Source organism: Lissotriton helveticus, chromosome 4_1, assembly GCF_964261635.1.
Source record: "Lissotriton helveticus chromosome 4_1, aLisHel1.1, whole genome shotgun sequence".
Lineage (NCBI taxonomy): Eukaryota > Metazoa > Chordata > Amphibia > Caudata > Salamandridae > Lissotriton > Lissotriton helveticus.
Window position 1 is genome coordinate 1,670,657,905 of NC_136063.1, and position 24,256 is coordinate 1,670,682,160.

The window sequence follows — 24,256 nt, forward strand, 5'->3', positions numbered from 1 at the left end:
TATTGATTCCTTTCAAAACGTCCATCAGCTTGAACAAGTTACAGAAATACAAACATTATAATACGTTTACATCACATTCCTACACAAAATAGTGTGACATTAAGAAATCCTATCCTGTTTTTCTGAAATGCATTTCAGAGGCCTGATTCCCAGCATCCCTTTTTGAAGCTTTCTGCGCTATTGATAAGGCGAATTTAGCACATTTTGAAAGAGAAGTGTTCTTAAATCAAACCTAGAGAACCACAATGACAGTATCATTCAGATAGTACAAATGTTTTTTGTATATTAGTATGGAAATTGTGAAATAAAACGTTTTTCATGCTGATTTTCAACAGTCGATCTGCAATCGTGAAACATAAGCTTTTGCTTGGAGGCCTCACAGGTACTGATCTAATTTTCTGTTTTAAGATTATTCACAAATCATATGATATGCTTTGTATAAATCAACTATATTGTTAGATCAAAATTGAGTAAAAAGTGACTATCTCAATTTCATGACATATAGAAGAGTAAGGAGAAGAAGCTCATGTTTCAAATGTGGAGAGGCAACAACTTTTCATTATTTTCACCTCTACTAATTATATGCATTTTTATAATGTATGTGTTTATGTTGTCCTATAAATATACAGAGACATATAGCAAGATATAGGGAGATACATACGTGTAAAGTGGATATGTACAAGTTTATAAGTAAATGAGATGTTTTTCCAATTAATAATTCTAAGAACTGAATGGAAAAGAAAATCGTAAAGTTTAGATAAGTCCCACTGTGATTTGTACTCAGATCCCGGTTTTCAGAGTCTAGAGTGCTAAGCATGATACCATCAAACCACCTGTACCAGGTTGAGCTTTTCATTTTGAGAGAAGAGATTGCATTCACGGGGGAATCTTATATTTTATTGCAAAATCGTATCTCACATAAAAAGTACTGTTCAACAGAGTGATAGCGTTACTTGAGTCCTCTGGGCAACATCCTTCCCTAACATAGTTCAATATGCAAAAGTTGAACAGAATAGAAAGGTAATAACATTCTGTTGGTCTTTGACTGTAGAACATTAAAAACTTTGAAATGTTCACATTGCTGCAGCAATTTGCTCCCTTGTCACATGGGAGGTTCCATGGTGTAGTGGTTAGCACTTTGGACTTTGAATCCAAGGATCCGAGTTCAAATCTCGGTGGGACCACTTTCATGACTGTTGATCAAATCTTTTTTTGTCAAGTGTATTCATAAATATCACAAATCTAACACGGGTAGAGTGAAACATTAATTTATTGATTGTATTCTGAAAGTCTATTCGATGTGAGCAAATGATAGAACTTTTAGAAAACATGGAAATTAAATGGCTCAAAATAATGAGACATTTTGCGAGCTGACTCTGTTTTCTCAAACTCATCACAGGGGGCTGATGCAAGATATTACTTTCTTAAATCTTACTGTTATTGATAAGGGGAAGATGGAACTTTTTAATTGGAAATCCTTCATTAAAACAAAACTTGAGGAATCAAATTGTGTATTATGGGGACAGAAGATATGACGTTTTGAATAACAATCGTGAAATTCAGACACACATATATTTACACTCTGATTTTCTAAAGTAAATCCATAACCATAAAGTAAAATCTTTCGAAAGACGTGTCAAAGGTAATAATCTGAATTTCTCTTTCAAAGAAATTCACAATTAAATGCACTGTGTAAGTCAAGCATGTTGTCATATAAGAAATCAGCAAAAATTAACTATCTCATTACTGGTCATATAGATGAGAGAGGAAATGAACCTAACGTTTAAATTGTGGATGGGAAACAACAGTTTTTAGTTTTCAGCTTCAATACATATGTTTATGAATAATTGATTTCTTTATATAGTCTTATCGCTATCTAGACGGATATAGCTATGTATACATAGATGCATACTTATACGTTGATAAGTATCAGTATAAAACATTGACGTTATGTTTTTCCAAGAGCAAATTCTAAGAAATGGGTGAAATAGTAAATCTCATAATTCAAGTAGGTCCCACCGAGATTTGATCTCGGATCGCTGGATTCAGAGTCCAGAGTGCTAACCATTACACCATGGAACCCTCCCATACATGAGTCATTTTTCCATTGAGACAAAAGAGAGCGCATTAGTGCGGGGGCATTTCTTACATTGATGAAAGGATATCTCTGTTGAATGCTCATAGTGTAAAGAGCTATAATGTGATTTGATTCAGTTCAGATACATTCTCCATAACAGTGTTAAATATGCAAACGTTTATCAGGATAGGCAAGTTATATCATAATGATCATCTTTGACTGTGTCATATTAAAACATTTTACATTTCCAAACTAATACACCCATTTCTTTGTCTCTCACATGGGCTGCGCCAAAGAGCAATGATTGGCACTTTGGACTTTGCATGCAAAGGTACCAGTCCAAATCTTGGGGGTACTATTTTATTACTCTTGACCTTTTCCATTTCTGTCATCTTTGTTTATTGATAGCTCAAATCCAACACCAGTAGGTTGAAAGAGACACTTATTGATTCCTTTCAAAACGTCCATCAGCTTGAACAAGTTACAGAAATACAAACATTATAATACGTTTACATCACATTCCTACACAAAATAGTGTGACATTAAGAAATCCTATCCTGTTTTTCTGAAATGCATTTCAGAGGCCTGATTCCCAGCATCCCTTTTTGAAGCTTTCTGCGCTATTGATAAGGCGAATTTAGCACATTTTGAAAGAGAAGTGTTCTTAAATCAAACCTAGAGAACCACAATGACGGTATCATTCAGATAGTACAAATGTTTTTTGTATATTAGTATGGAAATTGTGAAATAAAACGTTTTTCATGCTGATTTTCAACAGTCGATCTGCAATCGTGAAACATACGCTTTTGCTTGGAGGCCTCACAGGTACTGATCTAATTTTCTGTTTTAAGATTATTCACAAATCATATGATATGCTTTGTATAAATCAACTATATTGTTAGATCAAAATTGAGTAAAAAGTGACTATCTCAATTTCATGACATATAGAAGAGTAAGGAGAAGAAGCTCATGTTTCAAATGTGGAGAGGCAACAACTTTTCATTATTTTCACCTCTACTAATTATATGCATTTTTATAATGTATGTGTTTATGTTGTCCTATAAATATACAGAGACATATAGCAAGATATAGGGAGATACATACGTGTAAAGTGGATATGTACAAGTTTATAAGTAAATGAGATGTTTTTCCAATTAATAATTCTAAGAACTGAATGGAAAAGAAAATCGTAAAGTTTAGATAAGTCCCACTGTGATTAGTACTCAGATCCCGGTTTTCAGAGTCTAGAGTGCTAAGCATGATACCATCAACCCACCTGTACCAGGTTGAGCTTTTCATTTTGAGAGAAGAGATTGCATTCACGGGGGAATCTTATCTTTTATTGCAAAATCGTATCTCACATAAAAAGTACTGTTCAACAGAGTGATAGCGTTACTTGAGTCCTCTGGGCAACATCCTTCCCTAACATAGTTCAATATGCAAAAGTTGAACAGAATAGAAAGGTAATAACATTCTGTTGGTCTTTGACTGTAGAACATTAAAAACTTTGAAATGTTCACATTGCTGCAGCAATCTGCTCCCTTGTCACATGGGAGGTTCCATGGTGTAGTGGTTAGCACTTTGGACTTTGAATCCAAGGATCCGAGTTCAAATCTCGGTGGGACCACTTTCATGACTGTTGATCAAATCTTTTTTTGTCAAGTGTATTCATAAATATCACAAATCTAACACGGGTAGAGTGAAACAATAATTTATTGATTGTATTCTGAAAGTCTATTCGATGTGAGCAAATGATAGAACTTTTAGAAAACATGGAAATTAAATGGCTCAAAATAATGAGACATTTTGCGAGCTGACTCTGTTTTCTCAAACTCATCACAGGGGGCTGATGCAAGATATTACTTTCTTAAATCTTACTGTTATTGATAAGGGGAAGATGGAACTTTTTAATTGGAAATCCTTCATTAAAACAAAACTTGAGGAATCAAATTGTGTATTATGGGGACAGAAGATATGACGTTTTGAATAACAATCATGAAATTCAGACACACATATATTTACACTCTGATTTTCTAAAGTAAATCCATAACCATAAAGTAAAATCTTTCGAAAGACGTGTCAAAGGTAATAATCTGAATTTCTCTTTCAAAGAAATTCACAATTAAATGCACTGTGTAAGTCAAGCATGTTGTCATATAAGAAATCAGCAAAAATTAACTATCTCATTACTGGTCATATAGATGAGAGAGGAAATGAACCTAACGTTTAAATTGTGGATGGGAAACAACAGTTTTTAGTTTACAGCTTCAATACATATGTTTATGAATAATTGATTTCTTTATATAGTCTTATCGCTATCTAGACGGATATAGCTATGTATACATAGATGCATACTTATAAGTTGATAAGTATCAGTATAAAACATTGACGTTATGTTTTTCCAAGAGCAAATTCTAAGAAATGGGTGAAATAGTAAATCTCATAATTCGAATAGGTCCCACCGAGATTTGATCTCGGATCGCTGGATTCAGAGTCCAGAGTGCTAACCATTACACCATGGAACCCTCCCATACCTGAGTCATTTTTCCATTGAGACAAAAGAGAGCGCATTAGTGCGGGGGCATTTCTTACATTGATGAAAGGATATCTCTGTTGAATGCTCATAGTGTAAAGAGCTATAATGTGATTTGATTCAGTTCAGATACATTCTCCATAACAGTGTTAAATATGCAAACGTTTATCAGGATAGGCAAGTTATATCATAATGATCATCTTTGACTGTGTCATATTAAAACATTTTACATTTCCAAACTAATACACCCATTTCTTTGTCTCTCACATGGGCTGCGCCAAAGAGCAATGATTGGCACTTTGGACTTTGCATGCAAAGGTACCAGTCCAAATCTTGGGGGTACTATTTTATTACTCTTGACCTTTTCCATTTCTGTCATCTTTGTTTATTGATAGCTCAAATCCAACACCAGTAGGTTGAAAGAGACACTTATTGATTCCTTTCAAAACGTCCATCAGCTTGAACAAGTTACAGAAATACAAACATTATAATACGTTTACATCACATTCCTACACAAAATAGTGTGACTTTAAGAAATCCTATCCTGTTTTTCTGAAATGCATTTCAGAGGCCTGATTCCCAGCATCCCTTTTTGAAGCTTTCTGCGCTATTGATAAGGCGAATTTAGCACATTTTGAAAGAGAAGTGTTCTTAAATCAAACCTAGAGAACCACAATGACGGTATCATTCAGATAGTACAAATGTTTTTTGTATATTAGTATGGAAATTGTGAAATAAAACGTTTTTCATGCTGATTTTCAACAGTCGATCTGCAATCGTGAAACATACGCTTTTGCTTGGAGGCCTCACAGGTACTGATCTAATTTTCTGTTTTAAGATTATTCACAAATCATATGATATGCTTTGTATAAATAAACTATATTGTTAGATCAAAATTGAGTAAAAAGTGACTATCTCAATTTCATGACATATAGAAGAGTAAGGAGAAGAAGCTCATGTTTCAAATGTGGAGAGGCAACAACTTTTCATTATTTTCACCTCTACTAATTATATGCATTTTTATAATGTATGTGTTTATGTTGTCCTATAAATATACAGAGACATATAGCAAGATATAGGGAGATACATACGTGTAAAGTGGATATGTACAAGTTTATAAGTAAATGAGATGTTTTTCCAATTAATAATTCTAAGAACTGAATGGAAAAGAAAATCGTAAAGTTTAGATAAGTCCCACTGTGATTAGTACTCAGATCCCGGTTTTCAGAGTCTAGAGTGCTAAGCATGATACCATCAACCCACCTGTACCAGGTTGAGCTTTTCATTTTGAGAGAAGAGATTGCATTCACGGGGGAATCTTATCTTTTATTGCAAAATCGTATCTCACATAAAAAGTACTGTTCAACAGAGTGATAGCGTTACTTGAGTCCTCTGGGCAACATCCTTCCCTAACATAGTTCAATATGCAAAAGTTGAACAGAATAGAAAGGTAATAACATTCTGTTGGTCTTTGACTGTAGAACATTAAAAACTTTGAAATGTTCACATTGCTGCAGCAATCTGCTCCCTTGTCACATGGGAGGTTCCATGGTGTAGTGGTTAGCACTTTGGACTTTGAATCCAAGGATCCGAGTTCAAATCTCAGTGGGACCACTTTCATGACTGTTGATCAAATCTTTTTTTGTCAAGTGTATTCATAAATATCACAAATCTAACACGGGTAGAGTGAAACAATAATTTATTGATTGTATTCTGAAAGTCTATTCGATGTGAGCAAATGATAGAACTTTTAGAAAACATGGAAATTAAATGGCTCAAAATAATGAGACATTTTGCGAGCTGACTCTGTTTTCTCAAACTCATCACAGGGGGCTGATGCAAGATATTACTTTCTTAAATCTTACTGTTATTGATAAGGGGAAGATGGAACTTTTTAATTGGAAATCCTTCATTAAAACAAAACTTGAGGAATCAAATTGTGTATTATGGGGACAGAAGATATGACGTTTTGAATAACAATCATGAAATTCAGACACACATATATTTACACTCTGATTTTCTAAAGTAAATCCATAACCATAAAGTAAAATCTTTCGAAAGACGTGTCAAAGGTAATAATCTGAATTTCTCTTTCAAAGAAATTCACAATTAAATGCACTGTGTAAGTCAAGCATGTTGTCATATAAGAAATCAGCAAAAATTAACTATCTCATTACTGGTCATATAGATGAGAGAGGAAATGAACCTAACGTTTAAATTGTGGATGGGAAACAACAGTTTTTAGTTTACAGCTTCAATACATATGTTTATGAATAATTGATTTCTTTATATAGTCTTATCGCTATCTAGACGGATATAGCTATGTATACATAGATGCATACTTATAAGTTGATAAGTATCAGTATAAAACATTGACGTTATGTTTTTCCAAGAGCAAATTCTAAGAAATGGGTGAAATAGTAAATCTCATAATTCGAATAGGTCCCACCGAGATTTGATCTCGGATCGCTGGATTCAGAGTCCAGAGTGCTAACCATTACACCATGGAACCCTCCCATACCTGAGTCATTTTTCCATTGAGACAAAAGAGAGCGCATTAGTGCGGGGGCATTTCTTACATTGATGAAAGGATATCTCTGTTGAATGCTCATAGTGTAAAGAGCTATAATGTGATTTGATTCAGTTCAGATACATTCTCCATAACAGTGTTAAATATGCAAACGTTTATCAGGATAGGCAAGTTATATCATAATGATCATCTTTGACTGTGTCATATTAAAACATTTTACATTTCCAAACTAATACACCCATTTCTTTGTCTCTCACATGGGCTGCGCCAAAGAGCAATGATTGGCACTTTGGACTTTGCATGCAAAGGTACCAGTCCAAATCTTGGGGGTACTATTTTATTACTCTTGACCTTTTCCATTTCTGTCATCTTTGTTTATTGATAGCTCAAATCCAACACCAGTAGGTTGAAAGAGACACTTATTGATTCCTTTCAAAACGTCCATCAGCTTGAACAAGTTACAGAAATACAAACATTATAATACGTTTACATCACATTCCTACACAAAATAGTGTGACATTAAGAAATCCTATCCTGTTTTTCTGAAATGCATTTCAGAGGCCTGATTCCCAGCATCCCTTTTTGAAGCTTTCTGCGCTATTGATAAGGCGAATTTAGCACATTTTGAAAGAGAAGTGTTCTTAAATCAAACCTAGAGAACCACAATGACGGTATCATTCAGATAGTACAAATGTTTTTTGTATATTAGTATGGAAATTGTGAAATAAAACGTTTTTCATGCTGATTTTCAACAGTCGATCTGCAATCGTGAAACATACGCTTTTGCTTGGAGGCCTCACAGGTACTGATCTAATTTTCTGTTTTAAGATTATTCACAAATCATATGATATGCTTTGTATAAATCAACTATATTGTTAGATCAAAATTGAGTAAAAAGTGACTATCTCAATTTCATGACATATAGAAGAGTAAGGAGAAGAAGCTCATGTTTCAAATGTGGAGAGGCAACAACTTTTCATTATTTTCACCTCTACTAATTATATGCATTTTTATAATGTATGTGTTTATGTTGTCCTATAAATATACAGAGACATATAGCAAGATATAGGGAGATACATACGTGTAAAGTGGATATGTACAAGTTTATAAGTAAATGAGATGTTTTTCCAATTAATAATTCTAAGAACTGAATGGAAAAGAAAATCGTAAAGTTTAGATAAGTCCCACTGTGATTAGTACTCAGATCCCGGTTTTCAGAGTCTAGAGTGCTAAGCATGATACCATCAACCCACCTGTACCAGGTTGAGCTTTTCATTTTGAGAGAAGAGATTGCATTCACGGGGGAATCTTATCTTTTATTGCAAAATCGTATCTCACATAAAAAGTACTGTTCAACAGAGTGATAGCGTTACTTGAGTCCTCTGGGCAACATCCTTCCCTAACATAGTTCAATATGCAAAAGTTGAACAGAATAGAAAGGTAATAACATTCTGTTGGTCTTTGACTGTAGAACATTAAAAACTTTGAAATGTTCACATTGCTGCAGCAATCTGCTCCCTTGTCACATGGGAGGTTCCATGGTGTAGTGGTTAGCACTTTGGACTTTGAATCCAAGGATCCGAGTTCAAATCTCAGTGGGACCACTTTCATGACTGTTGATCAAATCTTTTTTTGTCAAGTGTATTCATAAATATCACAAATCTAACACGGGTAGAGTGAAACAATAATTTATTGATTGTATTCTGAAAGTCTATTCGATGTGAGCAAATGATAGAACTTTTAGAAAACATGGAAATTAAATGGCTCAAAATAATGAGACATTTTGCGAGCTGACTCTGTTTTCTCAAACTCATCACAGGGGGCTGATGCAAGATATTACTTTCTTAAATCTTACTGTTATTGATAAGGGGAAGATGGAACTTTTTAATTGGAAATCCTTCATTAAAACAAAACTTGAGGAATCAAATTGTGTATTATGGGGACAGAAGATATGACGTTTTGAATAACAATCATGAAATTCAGACACACATATATTTACACTCTGATTTTCTAAAGTAAATCCATAACCATAAAGTAAAATCTTTCGAAAGACGTGTCAAAGGTAATAATCTGAATTTCTCTTTCAAAGAAATTCACAATTAAATGCACTGTGTAAGTCAAGCATGTTGTCATATAAGAAATCAGCAAAAATTAACTATCTCATTACTGGTCATATAGATGAGAGAGGAAATGAACCTAACGTTTAAATTGTGGATGGGAAACAACAGTTTTTAGTTTTCAGCTTCAATACATATGTTTATGAATAATTGATTTCTTTATATAGTCTTATCGCTATCTAGACGGATATAGCTATGTACACATAGATGCATACTTATACGTTGATAAGTATCAGTATAAAACATTGACGTTATGTTTTTCCAAGAGCAAATTCTAAGAAATGGGTGAAATAGTAAATCTCATAATTCAAGTAGGTCCCACCGAGATTTGATCTCGGATCGCTGGATTCAGAGTCCAGAGTGCTAACCATTACACCATGGAACCCTCCCATACATGAGTCATTTTTCCATTGAGACAAAAGAGAGCGCATTAGTGCGGGGGCATTTCTTACATTGATGAAAGGATATCTCTGTTGAATGCTCATAGTGTAAAGAGCTATAATGTGATTTGATTCAGTTCAGATACATTCTCCATAACAGTGTTAAATATGCAAACGTTTATCAGGATAGGCAAGTTATATCATAATGATCATCTTTGACTGTGTCATATTAAAACATTTTACATTTCCAAACTAATACACCCATTTCTTTGTCTCTCACATGGGCTGCGCCAAAGAGCAATGATTGGCACTTTGGACTTTGCATGCAAAGGTACCAGTCCAAATCTTGGGGGTACTATTTTATTACTCTTGACCTTTTCCATTTCTGTCATCTTTGTTTATTGATAGCTCAAATCCAACACCAGTAGGTTGAAAGAGACACTTATTGATTCCTTTCAAAACGTCCATCAGCTTGAACAAGTTACAGAAATACAAACATTATGATACGTTTACATCACATTCCTACACAAAATAGTGTGACATTAAGAAATCCTATCCTGTTTTTCTGAAATGCATTTCAGAGGCCTGATTCCCAGCATCCCTTTTTGAAGCTTTCTGCGCTATTGATAAGGCGAATTTAGCACATTTTGAAAGAGAAGTGTTCTTAAATCAAACCTAGAGAACCACAATGACGGTATCATTCAGATAGTACAAATGTTTTTTGTATATTAGTATGGAAATTGTGAAATAAAACGTTTTTCATGCTGATTTTCAACAGTCGATCTGCAATCGTGAAACATACGCTTTTGCTTGGAGGCCTCACAGGTACTGATCTAATTTTCTGTTTTAAGATTATTCACAAATCATATGATATGCTTTGTATAAATCAACTATATTGTTAGATCAAAATTGAGTAAAAAGTGACTATCTCAATTTCATGACATATAGAAGAGTAAGGAGAAGAAGCTCATGTTTCAAATGTGGAGAGGCAACAACTTTTCATTATTTTCACCTCTACTAATTATATGCATTTTTATAATGTATGTGTTTATGTTGTCCTATAAATATACAGAGACATATAGCAAGATATAGGGAGATACATACGTGTAAAGTGGATATGTACAAGTTTATAAGTAAATGAGATGTTTTTCCAATTAATAATTCTAAGAACTGAATGGAAAAGAAAATCGTAAAGTTTAGATAAGTCCCACTGTGATTAGTACTCAGATCCCGGTTTTCAGAGTCTAGAGTGCTAAGCATGATACCATCAACCCACCTGTACCAGGTTGTTCTTTTCATTTTGAGAGAAGAGATTGCATTCACGGGGGAATCTTATCTTTTATTGCAAAATCGTATCTCACATAAAAAGTACTGTTCAACAGAGTGATAGCGTTACTTGAGTCCTCTGGGCAACATCCTTCCCTAACATAGTTCAATATGCAAAAGTTGAACAGAATAGAAAGGTAATAACATTCTGTTGGTCTTTGACTGTAGAACATTAAAAACTTTGAAATGTTCACATTGCTGCAGCAATCTGCTCCCTTGTCACATGGGAGGTTCCATGGTGTAGTGGTTAGCACTTTGGACTTTGAATCCAAGGATCCGAGTTCAAATCTCGGTGGGACCACTTTCATGACTGTTGATCAAATCTTTTTTTGTCAAGTGTATTCATAAATATCACAAATCTAACACGGGTAGAGTGAAACATTAATTTATTGATTGTATTCTGAAAGTCTATTCGATGTGAGCAAATGATAGAACTTTTAGAAAACATGGAAATTAAATGGCTCAAAATAATGAGACATTTTGCGAGCTGACTCTGTTTTCTCAAACTCATCACAGGGGGCTGATGCAAGATATTACTTTCTTAAATCTTACTGTTATTGATAAGGGGAAGATGGAACTTTTTAATTGGAAATCCTTCATTAAAACAAAACTTGAGGAATCAAATTGTGTATTATGGGGACAGAAGATATGACGTTTTGAATAACAATCGTGAAATTCAGACACACATATATTTACACTCTGATTTTCTAAAGTAAATCCATAACCATAAAGTAAAATCTTTCGAAAGACGTGTCAAAGGTAATAATCTGAATTTCTCTTTCAAAGAAATTCACAATTAAATGCACTGTGTAAGTCAAGCATGTTGTCATATAAGAAATCAGCAAAAATTAACTATCTCATTACTGGTCATATAGATGAGAGAGGAAATGAACCTAACGTTTAAATTGTGGATGGGAAACAACAGTTTTTAGTTTTCAGCTTCAATACATATGTTTATGAATAATTGATTTCTTTATATAGTCTTATCGCTATCTAGACGGATATAGCTATGTATACATAGATGCATACTTATACGTTGATAAGTATCAGTATAAAACATTGACGTTATGTTTTTCCAAGAGCAAATTCTAAGAAATGGGTGAAATAGTAAATCTCATAATTCAAGTAGGTCCCACCGAGATTTGATCTCGGATCGCTGGATTCAGAGTCCAGAGTGCTAACCATTACACCATGGAACCCTCCCATACATGAGTCATTTTTCCATTGAGACAAAAGAGAGCGCATTAGTGCGGGGGCATTTCTTACATTGATGAAAGGATATCTCTGTTGAATGCTCATAGTGTAAAGAGCTATAATGTGATTTGATTCAGTTCAGATACATTCTCCATAACAGTGTTAAATATGCAAACGTTTATCAGGATAGGCAAGTTATATCATAATGATCATCTTTGACTGTGTCATATTAAAACATTTTACATTTCCAAACTAATACACCCATTTCTTTGTCTCTCACATGGGCTGCGCCAAAGAGCAATGATTGGCACTTTGGACTTTGCATGCAAAGGTACCAGTCCAAATCTTGGGGGTACTATTTTATTACTCTTGACCTTTTCCATTTCTGTCATCTTTGTTTATTGATAGCTCAAATCCAACACCAGTAGGTTGAAAGAGACACTTATTGATTCCTTTCAAAACGTCCATCAGCTTGAACAAGTTACAGAAATACAAACATTATAATACGTTTACATCACATTCCTACACAAAATAGTGTGACATTAAGAAATCCTATCCTGTTTTTCTGAAATGCATTTCAGAGGCCTGATTCCCAGCATCCCTTTTTGAAGCTTTCTGCGCTATTGATAAGGCGAATTTAGCACATTTTGAAAGAGAAGTGTTCTTAAATCAAACCTAGAGAACCACAATGACGGTATCATTCAGATAGTACAAATGTTTTTTGTATATTAGTATGGAAATTGTGAAATAAAACGTTTTTCATGCTGATTTTCAACAGTCGATCTGCAATCGTGAAACATACGCTTTTGCTTGGAGGCCTCACAGGTACTGATCTAATTTTCTGTTTTAAGATTATTCACAAATCATATGATATGCTTTGTATAAATCAACTATATTCTTAGATCAAAATTGAGTAGAAAGTGACTATCTCAATTTCATGACATATAGAAGAGTAAGGAGAAGAAGCTCATGTTTCAAATGTGGAGAGGCAACAACTTTTCATTATTTTCACCTCTACTAATTATATGCATTTTTATAATGTATGTGTTTATGTTGTCCTATAAATATACAGAGACATATAGCAAGATATAGGGAGATACATACGTGTAAAGTGGATATGTACAAGTTTATAAGTAAATGAGATGTTTTTCCAATTAATAATTCTAAGAACTGAATGGAAAAGAAAATCGTAAAGTTTAGATAAGTCCCACTGTGATTAGTACTCAGATCCCGGTTTTCAGAGTCTAGAGTGCTAAGCATGATACCATCAACCCACCTGTACCAGGTTGTTCTTTTCATTTTGAGAGAAGAGATTGCATTCACGGGGGAATCTTATCTTTTATTGCAAAATCGTATCTCACATAAAAAGTACTGTTCAACAGAGTGATAGCGTTACTTGAGTCCTCTGGGCAACATCCTTCCCTAACATAGTTCAATATGCAAAAGTTGAACAGAATAGAAAGGTAATAACATTCTGTTGGTCTTTGACTGTAGAACATTAAAAACTTTGAAATGTTCACATTGCTGCAGCAATCTGCTCCCTTGTCACATGGGAGGTTCCATGGTGTAGTGGTTAGCACTTTGGACTTTGAATCCAAGGATCCGAGTTCAAATCTCGGTGGGACCACTTTCATGACTGTTGATCAAATCTTTTTTTGTCAAGTGTATTCATAAATATCACAAATCTAACACGGGTAGAGTGAAACATTAATTTATTGATTGTATTCTGAAAGTCTATTCGATGTGAGCAAATGATAGAACTTTTAGAAAACATGGAAATTAAATGGCTCAAAATAATGAGACATTTTGCGAGCTGACTCTGTTTTCTCAAACTCATCACAGGGGGCTGATGCAAGATATTACTTTCTTAAATCTTACTGTTATTGATAAGGGGAAGATGGAACTTTTTAATTGGAAATCCTTCATTAAAACAAAACTTGAGGAATCAAATTGTGTATTATGGGGACAGAAGATATGACGTTTTGAATAACAATCGTGAAATTCAGACACACATATATTTACACTCTGATTTTCTAAAGTAAATCCATAACCATAAAGTAAAATCTTTCGAAAGACGTGTCAAAGGTAATAATCTGAATTTCTCTTTCAAAGAAATTCACAATTAAATGCACTGTGTAAGTCAAGCATGTTGTCATATAAGAAATCAGCAAAAATTAACTATCTCATTACTGGTCATATAGATGAGAGAGGAAATGAACCTAACGTTTAAATTGTGGATGGGAAACAACAGTTTTTAGTTTTCAGCTTCAATACATATGTTTATGAATAATTGATTTCTTTATATAGTCTTATCGCTATCTAGACGGATATAGCTATGTATACATAGATGCATACTTATACGTTGATAAGTATCAGTATAAAACATTGACGTTATGTTTTTCCAAGAGCAAATTCTAAGAAATGGGTGAAATAGTAAATCTCATAATTCAAGTAGGCCGCACCGAGATTTGATCTCGGATCGCTGGATTCAGAGTCCAGAGTGCTAACCATTACACCATGGAACCCTCCCATACATGAGTCATTTTTCCATTGAGACAAAAGAGAGCGCATTAGTGCGGGGGCATTTCTTACATTGATGAAAGGATATCTCTGTTGAATGCTCATAGTGTAAAGAGCTATAATGTGATTTGATTCAGTTCAGATACATTCTCCATAACAGTGTTAAATATGCAAACGTTTATCAGGATAGGCAAGTTATATCATAATGATCATCTTTGACTGTGTCATATTAAAACATTTTACATTTCCAAACTAATACACCCATTTCTTTGTCTCTCACATGGGCTGCGCCAAAGAGCAATGATTGGCACTTTGGACTTTGCATGCAAAGGTACCAGTCCAAATCTTGGGGGTACTATTTTATTACTCTTGACCTTTTCCATTTCTGTCATCTTTGTTTATTGATAGCTCAAATCCAACACCAGTAGGTTGAAAGAGACACTTATTGATTCCTTTCAAAACGTCCATCAGCTTGAACAAGTTACAGAAATACAAACATTATAATACGTTTACATCACATTCCTACACAAAATAGTGTGACATTAAGAAATCCTATCCTGTTTTTCTGAAATGCATTTCAGAGGCCTGATTCCCAGCATCCCTTTTTGAAGCTTTCTGCGCTATTGATAAGGCGAATTTAGCACATTTTGAAAGAGAAGTGTTCTTAAATCAAACCTAGAGAACCACAATGACGGTATCATTCAGATAGTACAAATGTTTTTTGTATATTAGTATGGAAATTGTGAAATAAAACGTTTTTCATGCTGATTTTCAACAGTCGATCTGCAATCGTGAAACATACGCTTTTGCTTGGAGGCCTCACAGGTACTGATCTAATTTTCTGTTTTAAGATTATTCACAAATCATATGATATGCTTTGTATAAATCAACTATATTGTTAGATCAAAATTGAGTAGAAAGTGACTATCTCAATTTCATGACATATAGAAGAGTAAGGAGAAGAAGCTCATGTTTCAAATGTGGAGAGGCAACAACTTTTCATTATTTTCACCTCTACTAATTATATGCATTTTTATAATGTATGTGTTTATGTTGTCCTATAAATATACAGAGACATATAGCAAGATATAGGGAGATACATACGTGTAAAGTGGATATGTACAAGTTTATAAGTAAATGAGATGTTTTTCCAATTAATAATTCTAAGAACTGAATGGAAAAGAAAATCGTAAAGTTTAGATAAGTCCCACTGTGATTAGTACTCAGATCCCGGTTTTCAGAGTCTAGAGTGCTAAGCATGATACCATCAACCCACCTGTACCAGGTTGTTCTTTTCATTTTGAGAGAAGAGATTGCATTCACGGGGGAATCTTATCTTTTATTGCAAAATCGTATCTCACATAAAAAGTACTGTTCAACAGAGTGATAGCGTTACTTGAGTCCTCTGGGCAACATCCTTCCCTAACATAGTTCAATATGCAAAAGTTGAACAGAATAGAAAGGTAATAACATTCTGTTGGTCTTTGACTGTAGAACATTAAAAACTTTGAAATGTTCACATTGCTGCAGCAATCTGCTCCCTTGTCACATGGGAGGTTCCATGGTGTAGTGGTTAGCACTTTGGACTTTGAATCCAAGGATCCGAGTTCAAATCTCGGTGGGACCACTTTCATGACTGTTGATCAAATCTTTTTTTGTCAAGTGTATTCATAAATATCACAAATCTAACACGGGTAGAGTGAAACATTAATTTATTGATTGTATTCTGAAAGTCTATTCGATGTGAGCAAATGATAGAACTTTTAGAAAACATGGAAATTAAATGGCTCAAAATAATGAGACATTTTGCGAGCTGACTCTGTTTTCTCAAACTCATCACAGGGGGCTGATGCAAGATATTACTTTCTTAAATCTTACTGTTATTGATAAGGGGAAGATGGAACTTTTTAATTGGAAATCCTTCATTAAAACAAAACTTGAGGAATCAAATTGTGTATTATGGGGACAGAAGATATGACGTTTTGAATAACAATCGTGAAATTCAGACACACATATATTTACACTCTGATTTTCTAAAGTAAATCCATAACCATAAAGTAAAATCTTTCGAAAGACGTGTCAAAGGTAATAATCTGAATTTCTCTTTCAAAGAAATTCACAATTAAATGCACTGTGTAAGTCAAGCATGTTGTCATATAAGAAATCAGCAAAAATTAACTATCTCATTACTGGTCATATAGATGAGAGAGGAAATGAACCTAACGTTTAAATTGTGGATGGGAAACAACAGTTTTTAGTTTTCAGCTTCAATACATATGTTTATGAATAATTGATTTCTTTATATAGTCTTATCGCTATCTAGACGGATATAGCTATGTATACATAGATGCATACTTATACGTTGATAAGTATCAGTATAAAACATTGACGTTATGTTTTTCCAAGAGCAAATTCTAAGAAATGGGTGAAATAGTAAATCTCATAATTCAAGTAGGTCCCACCGAGATTTGATCTCGGATCGCTGGATTCAGAGTCCAGAGTGCTAACCATTACACCATGGAACCCTCCCATACATGAGTCATTTTTCCATTGAGACAAAAGAGAGCGCATTAGTGCGGGGGCATTTCTTACATTGATGAAAGGATATCTCTGTTGAATGCTCATAGTGTAAAGAGCTATAATGTGATTTGATTCAGTTCAGATACATTCTCCATAACAGTGTTAAATATGCAAACGTTTATCAGGATAGGCAAGTTATATCATAATGATCATCTTTGACTGTGTCATATTAAAACATTTTACATTTCCAAACTAATACACCCATTTCTTTGTCTCTCACATGGGCTGCGCCAAAGAGCAATGATTGGCACTTTGGACTTTGCATGCAAAGGTACCAGTCCAAATCTTGGGGGTACTATTTTATTACTCTTGACCTTTTCCATTTCTGTCATCTTTGTTTATTGATAGCTCAAATCCAACACCAGTAGGTTGAAAGAGACACTTATTGATTCCTTTCAAAACGTCCATCAGCTTGAACAAGTTACAGAAATACAAACATTATAATACGTTTACATCACATTCCTACACAAAATAGTGTGACATTAAGAAATCCTATCCTGTTTTTCTGAAATGCATTTCAGAGGCCTGATTCCCAGCATCCCTTTTTGAAGCTTTCTGCGCTATTGATAAGGCGAATTTAGCACATTTTGAAAGAGAAGTGTTCTTAAATCAAACCTAGAGAACCACAATGACGGTATCATTCAGATAGTACAAATGTTTTTTGTATATTAGTATGGAAATTGTGAAATAAAACGTTTTTCATGCTGATTTTCAACAGTCGATCTGCAATCGTGAAACATACGCTTTTGCTTGGAGGCCTCACAGGTACTGATCTAATTTTCTCTTTTAAGATTATTCACAAATCATATGATATGCTTTGTATAAATCAACTATATTGTTAGATCAAAATTGAGTAGAAAGTGACTATCTCAATTTCATGACATATAGAAGAGTAAGGAGAAGAAGCTCATGTTTCAAATGTGGAGAGGCAACAACTTTTCATTATTTTCACCTCTACTAATTATATGCATTTTTATAATGTATGTGTTTATGTTGTCCTATAAATATACAGAGACATATAGCAAGATATAGGGAGATACATACGTGTAAAGTGGATATGTACAAGTTTATAAGTAAATGAGATGTTTTTCCAATTAATAATTCTAAGAACTGAATGGAAAAGAAAATCGTAAAGTTTAGATAAGTCCCACTGTGATTAGTACTCAGATCCCGGTTTTCAGAGTCTAGAGTGCTAAGCATGATACCATCAACCCACCTGTACCAGGTTGTTCTTTTCATTTTGAGAGAAGAGATTGCATTCACGGGGGAATCTTATCTTTTATTGCAAAATCGTATCTCACATAAAAAGTACTGTTCAACAGAGTGATAGCGTTACTTGAGTCCTCTGGGCAACATCCTTCCCTAACATAGTTCAATATGCAAAAGTTGAACAGAATAGAAAGGTAATAACATTCTGTTGGTCTTTGACTGTAGAACATTAAAAACTTTGAAATGTTCACATTGCTGCAGCAATCTGCTCCCTTGTCACATGGGAGGTTCCATGGTGTAGTGGTTAGCACTTTGGACTTTGAATCCAAGGATCCGAGTTCAAATCTCGGTGGGACCACTTTCATGACTGTTGATCAAATCTTTTTTTGTCAAGTGTATTCATAAATATCACAAATCTAACACGGGTAGAGTGAAACATTAATTTATTGATTGTATTCTGAAAGTCTATTCGATGTGAGCAAATGATAGAACTTTTAGAAAACATGGAAATTAAATGGCTCAAAATAATGAGACATTTTGCGAGCTGACTCTGTTTTCTCAAACTCATCACAGGGGGCTGATGCAAGATATTACTTTCTTAAATCTTACTGTTATTGATAAGGGGAAGATGGAACTTTTTAATTGGAAATCCTTCATTAAAACAAAACTTGAGGAATCAAATTGTGTATTATGGGGACAGAAGATATGACGTTTTGAATAACAATCGTGAAATTCAGACACACATATATTTACACTCTGATTTTCTAAAGTAAATCCATAACCATAAAGTAAAATCTTTCGAAAGACGTGTCAAAGGTAATAATCTGAATTTCTCTTTCAAAGAAATTCACAATTAAATGCACTGTGTAAGTCAAGCATGTTGTCATATAAGAAATCAGCAAAAATTAACTATCTCATTACTGGTCATATAGATGAGAGAGGAAATGAACCTAACGTTTAAATTGTGGATGGGAAACAACAGTTTTTAGTTTTCAGCTTCAATACATATGTTTATGAATAATTGATTTCTTTATATAGTCTTATCGCTATCTAGACGGATATAGCTATGTATACATAGATGCATACTTATACGTTGATAAGTATCAGTATAAAACATTGACGTTATGTTTTTCCAAGAGCAAATTCTAAGAAATGGGTGAAATAGTAAATCTCATAATTCAAGTAGGTCCCACCGAGATTTGATCTCGGATCGCTGGATTCAGAGTCCAGAGTGCTAACCATTACACCATGGAACCCTCCCATACATGAGTCATTTTTCCATTGAGACAAAAGAGAGCGCATTAGTGCGGGGGCATTTCTTACATTGATGAAAGGATATCTCTGTTGAATGCTCATAGTGTAAAGAGCTATAATGTGATTTGATTCAGTTCAGATACATTCTCCATAACAGTGTTAAATATGCAAACGTTTATCAGGATAGGCAAGTTATATCATAATGATCATCTTTGACTGTGTCATATTAAAACATTTTACATTTCCAAACTAATACACCCATTTCTTTGTCTCTCACATGGGCTGCGCCAAAGAGCAATGATTGGCACTTTGGACTTTGCATGCAAAGGTACCAGTCCAAATCTTGGGGGTACTATTTTATTACTCTTGACCTTTTCCATTTCTGTCATCTTTGTTTATTGATAGCTCAAATCCAACACCAGTAGGTTGAAAGAGACACTTATTGATTCCTTTCAAAACGTCCATCAGCTTGAACAAGTTACAGAAATACAAACATTATAATACGTTTACATCACATTCCTACACAAAATAGTGTGACATTAAGAAATCCTATCCTGTTTTTCTGAAATGCATTTCAGAGGCCTGATTCCCAGCATCCCTTTTTGAAGCTTTCTGCGCTATTGATAAGGCGAATTTAGCACATTTTGAAAGAGAAGTGTTCTTAAATCAAACCTAGAGAACCACAATGACGGTATCATTCAGATAGTACAAATGTTTTTTGTATATTAGTATGGAAATTGTGAAATAAAACGTTTTTCATGCTGATTTTCAACAGTCGATCTGCAATCGTGAAACATACGCTTTTGCTTGGAGGCCTCACAGGTACTGATCTAATTTTCTCTTTTAAGATTATTCACAAATCATATGATATGCTTTGTATAAATCAACTATATTGTTAGATCAAAATTGAGTAAAAAGTGACTATCTCAATTTCATGACATATAGAAGAGTAAGGAGAAGAAGCTCATGTTTCAAATGTGGAGAGGCAACAACTTTTCATTATTTTCACCTCTACTAATTATATGCATTTTTATAATGTATGTGTTTATGTTGTCCTATAAATATACAGAGACATATAGCAAGATATAGGGAGATACATACGTGTAAAGTGGATATGTACAAGTTTATAAGTAAATGAGATGTTTTTCCAATTAATAATTCTAAGAACTGAATGGAAAAGAAAATCGTAAAGTTTAGATAAGTCCCACTGTGATTAGTACTCAGATCCCGGTTTTCAGAGTCTAGAGTGCTAAGCATGATACCATCAACCCACCTGTACCAGGTTGTTCTTTTCATTTTGAGAGAAGAGATTGCATTCACGGGGGAATCTTATCTTTTATTGCAAAATCGTATCTCACATAAAAAGTACTGTTCAACAGAGTGATAGCGTTACTTGAGTCCTCTGGGCAACATCCTTCCCTAACATAGTTCAATATGCAAAAGTTGAACAGAATAGAAAGGTAATAACATTCTGTTGGTCTTTGACTGTAGAACATTAAAAACTTTGAAATGTTCACATTGCTGCAGCAATCTGCTCCCTTGTCACATGGGAGGTTCCATGGTGTAGTGGTTAGCACTTTGGACTTTGAATCCAAGGATCCGAGTTCAAATCTCGGTGGGACCACTTTCATGACTGTTGATCAAATCTTTTTTTGTCAAGTGTATTCATAAATATCACAAATCTAACACGGGTAGAGTGAAACATTAATTTATTGATTGTATTCTGAAAGTCTATTCGATGTGAGCAAATGATAGAACTTTTAGAAAACATGGAAATTAAATGGCTCAAAATAATGAGACATTTTGCGAGCTGACTCTGTTTTCTCAAACTCATCACAGGGGGCTGATGCAAGATATTACTTTCTTAAATCTTACTGTTATTGATAAGGGGAAGATGGAACTTTTTAATTGGAAATCCTTCATTAAAACAAAACTTGAGGAATCAAATTGTGTATTATGGGGACAGAAGATATGACGTTTTGAATAACAATCGTGAAATTCAGACACACATATATTTACACTCTGATTTTCTAAAGTAAATCCATAACCATAAAGTAAAATCTTTCGAAAGACGTGTCAAAGGTAATAATCTGAATTTCTCTTTCAAAGAAATTCACAATTAAATGCACTGTGTAAGTCAAGCATGTTGTCATATAAGAAATCAGCAAAAATTAACTATCTCATTACTGGTCATATAGATGAGAGAGGAAATGAACCTAACGTTTAAATTGTGGATGGGAAACAACAGTTTTTAGTTTTCAGCTTCAATACATATGTTTATGAATAATTGATTTCTTTATATAGTCTTATCGCTATCTAGACGGATATAGCTATGTATACATAGATGCATACTTATACGTTGATAAGTATCAGTATAAAACATTGACGTTATGTTTTTCCAAGAGCAAATTCTAAGAAATGGGTGAAATAGTAAATCTCATAATTCAAGTAGGTCCCACCGAGATTTGATCTCGGATCGCTGGATTCAGAGTCCAGAGTGCTAACCATTACACCATGGAACCCTCCCATACATGAGTCATTTTTCCATTGAGACAAAAGAGAGCGCATTAGTGCGGGGGCATTTCTTACATTGATGAAAGGATATCTCTGTTGAATGCTCATAGTGTAAAGAGCTATAATGTGATTTGATTCAGTTCAGATACATTCTCCATAACAGTGTTAAATATGCAAACGTTTATCAGGATAGGCAAGTTATATCATAATGATCATCTTTGACTGTGTCATATTAAAACATTTTACATTTCCAAACTAATACACCCATTTCTTTGTCTCTCACATGGGCTGCGCCAAAGAGCAATGATTGGCACTTTGGACTTTGCATGCAAAGGTACCAGTCCAAATCTTGGGGGTACTATTTTATTACTCTTGACCTTTTCCATTTCTGTCATCTTTGTTTATTGATAGCTCAAATCCAACACCAGTAGGTTGAAAGAGACACTTATTGATTCCTTTCAAAACGTCCATCAGCTTGAACAAGTTACAGAAATACAAACATTATAATACGTTTACATCACATTCCTACACAAAATAGTGTGACATTAAGAAATCCTATCCTGTTTTTCTGAAATGCATTTCAGAGGCCTGATTCCCAGCATCCCTTTTTGAAGCTTTCTGCGCTATTGATAAGGCGAATTTAGCACATTTTGAAAGAGAAGTGTTCTTAAATCAAACCTAGAGAACCACAATGACGGTATCATTCAGATAGTACAAATGTTTTTTGTATATTAGTATGGAAATTGTGAAATAAAACGTTTTTCATGCTGATTTTCAACAGTCGATCTGCAATCGTGAAACATACGCTTTTGCTTGGAGGCCTCACAGGTACTGATCTAATTTTCTCTTTTAAGATTATTCACAAATCATATGATATGCTTTGTATAAATCAACTATATTGTTAGATCAAAATTGAGTAAAAAGTGACTATCTCAATTTCATGACATATAGAAGAGTAAGGAGAAGAAGCTCATGTTTCAAATGTGGAGAGGCAACAACTTTTCATTATTTTCACCTCTACTAATTATATGCATTTTTATAATGTATGTGTTTATGTTGTCCTATAAATATACAGAGACATATAGCAAGATATAGGGAGATACATACGTGTAAAGTGGATATGTACAAGTTTATAAGTAAATGAGATGTTTTTCCAATTAATAATTCTAAGAACTGAATGGAAAAGAAAATCGTAAAGTTTAGATAAGTCCCACTGTGATTTGTACTCAGATCCCGGTTTTCAGAGTCTAGAGTGCTAAGCATGATACCATCAACCCACCTGTACCAGGTTGAGCTTTTCATTTTGAGAGAAGAGATTGCATTCACGGGGGAATCTTATCTTTTATTGCAAAATCGTATCTCACATAAAAAGTACTGTTCAACAGAGTGATAGCGTTACTTGAGTCCTCTGGGCAACATCCTTCCCTAACATAGTTCAATATGCAAAAGTTGAACAGAATAGAAAGGTAATAACATTCTGTTGGTCTTTGACTGTAGAACATTAAAAACTTTGAAATGTTCACATTGCTGCAGCAATCTGCTCCCTTGTCACATGGGAGGTTCCATGGTGTAGTGGTTAGCACTTTGGACTTTGAATCCAAGGATCCGAGTTCAAATCTCGGTGGGACCACTTTCATGACTGTTGATCAAATCTTTTTTTGTCAAGTGTATTCATAAATATCACAAATCTAACACGGGTAGAGTGAAACATTAATTTATTGATTGTATTCTGAAAGTCTATTCGATGTGAGCAAATGATAGAACTTTTAGAAAACATGGAAATTAAATGGCTCAAAATAATGAGACATTTTGCGAGCTGACTCTGTTTTCTCAAACTCATCACAGGGGGCTGATGCAAGATATTACTTTCTTAAATCTTACTGTTATTGATAAGGGGAAGATGGAACTTTTTAATTGGAAATCCTTCATTAAAACAAAACTTGAGGAATCAAATTGTGTATTATGGGGACAGAAGATATGACGTTTTGAATAACAATCGTGAAATTCAGACACACATATATT

General features: G+C 34.1%; 18 non-coding genes across 18 annotated transcripts; 10 read left to right on the plus strand and 8 right to left on the minus strand.

Moving 5' to 3' along the window:
• Positions 1-1,112: 1,112 nt before the first annotated feature.
• Positions 1,113-1,184, plus strand: TRNAQ-UUG (transfer RNA glutamine (anticodon UUG)). The gene has a single exon. It is a non-coding gene; the product is annotated as a tRNA-Gln (tRNA).
• An 826-nt stretch (positions 1,185-2,010) lies between these two features.
• TRNAQ-CUG (transfer RNA glutamine (anticodon CUG)) lies at positions 2,011-2,082 on the minus strand. Its single transcript has one exon. It is a non-coding gene; the product is annotated as a tRNA-Gln (tRNA).
• A 1,550-nt stretch (positions 2,083-3,632) lies between these two features.
• On the plus strand, positions 3,633-3,704 carry TRNAQ-UUG (transfer RNA glutamine (anticodon UUG)). Its single transcript has one exon. It is a non-coding gene; the product is annotated as a tRNA-Gln (tRNA).
• Positions 3,705-4,530: 826 nt separating this feature from the next.
• TRNAQ-CUG (transfer RNA glutamine (anticodon CUG)) lies at positions 4,531-4,602 on the minus strand. The gene has a single exon. It is a non-coding gene; the product is annotated as a tRNA-Gln (tRNA).
• Positions 4,603-6,152: 1,550 nt separating this feature from the next.
• On the plus strand, positions 6,153-6,224 carry TRNAQ-UUG (transfer RNA glutamine (anticodon UUG)). Its single transcript has one exon. It is a non-coding gene; the product is annotated as a tRNA-Gln (tRNA).
• An 826-nt stretch (positions 6,225-7,050) lies between these two features.
• Positions 7,051-7,122, minus strand: TRNAQ-CUG (transfer RNA glutamine (anticodon CUG)). The gene has a single exon. It is a non-coding gene; the product is annotated as a tRNA-Gln (tRNA).
• Positions 7,123-8,672: 1,550 nt separating this feature from the next.
• TRNAQ-UUG (transfer RNA glutamine (anticodon UUG)) lies at positions 8,673-8,744 on the plus strand. Its single transcript has one exon. It is a non-coding gene; the product is annotated as a tRNA-Gln (tRNA).
• Positions 8,745-9,570: 826 nt separating this feature from the next.
• Positions 9,571-9,642, minus strand: TRNAQ-CUG (transfer RNA glutamine (anticodon CUG)). Its single transcript has one exon. It is a non-coding gene; the product is annotated as a tRNA-Gln (tRNA).
• Positions 9,643-11,192: 1,550 nt separating this feature from the next.
• TRNAQ-UUG (transfer RNA glutamine (anticodon UUG)) lies at positions 11,193-11,264 on the plus strand. The gene has a single exon. It is a non-coding gene; the product is annotated as a tRNA-Gln (tRNA).
• An 826-nt stretch (positions 11,265-12,090) lies between these two features.
• On the minus strand, positions 12,091-12,162 carry TRNAQ-CUG (transfer RNA glutamine (anticodon CUG)). The gene has a single exon. It is a non-coding gene; the product is annotated as a tRNA-Gln (tRNA).
• A 1,550-nt stretch (positions 12,163-13,712) lies between these two features.
• Positions 13,713-13,784, plus strand: TRNAQ-UUG (transfer RNA glutamine (anticodon UUG)). The gene has a single exon. It is a non-coding gene; the product is annotated as a tRNA-Gln (tRNA).
• Positions 13,785-16,232: 2,448 nt separating this feature from the next.
• TRNAQ-UUG (transfer RNA glutamine (anticodon UUG)) lies at positions 16,233-16,304 on the plus strand. Its single transcript has one exon. It is a non-coding gene; the product is annotated as a tRNA-Gln (tRNA).
• An 826-nt stretch (positions 16,305-17,130) lies between these two features.
• Positions 17,131-17,202, minus strand: TRNAQ-CUG (transfer RNA glutamine (anticodon CUG)). The gene has a single exon. It is a non-coding gene; the product is annotated as a tRNA-Gln (tRNA).
• A 1,550-nt stretch (positions 17,203-18,752) lies between these two features.
• TRNAQ-UUG (transfer RNA glutamine (anticodon UUG)) lies at positions 18,753-18,824 on the plus strand. Its single transcript has one exon. It is a non-coding gene; the product is annotated as a tRNA-Gln (tRNA).
• An 826-nt stretch (positions 18,825-19,650) lies between these two features.
• On the minus strand, positions 19,651-19,722 carry TRNAQ-CUG (transfer RNA glutamine (anticodon CUG)). Its single transcript has one exon. It is a non-coding gene; the product is annotated as a tRNA-Gln (tRNA).
• Positions 19,723-21,272: 1,550 nt separating this feature from the next.
• On the plus strand, positions 21,273-21,344 carry TRNAQ-UUG (transfer RNA glutamine (anticodon UUG)). Its single transcript has one exon. It is a non-coding gene; the product is annotated as a tRNA-Gln (tRNA).
• An 826-nt stretch (positions 21,345-22,170) lies between these two features.
• On the minus strand, positions 22,171-22,242 carry TRNAQ-CUG (transfer RNA glutamine (anticodon CUG)). Its single transcript has one exon. It is a non-coding gene; the product is annotated as a tRNA-Gln (tRNA).
• A 1,550-nt stretch (positions 22,243-23,792) lies between these two features.
• On the plus strand, positions 23,793-23,864 carry TRNAQ-UUG (transfer RNA glutamine (anticodon UUG)). The gene has a single exon. It is a non-coding gene; the product is annotated as a tRNA-Gln (tRNA).
• Positions 23,865-24,256: the final 392 nt, after the last annotated feature.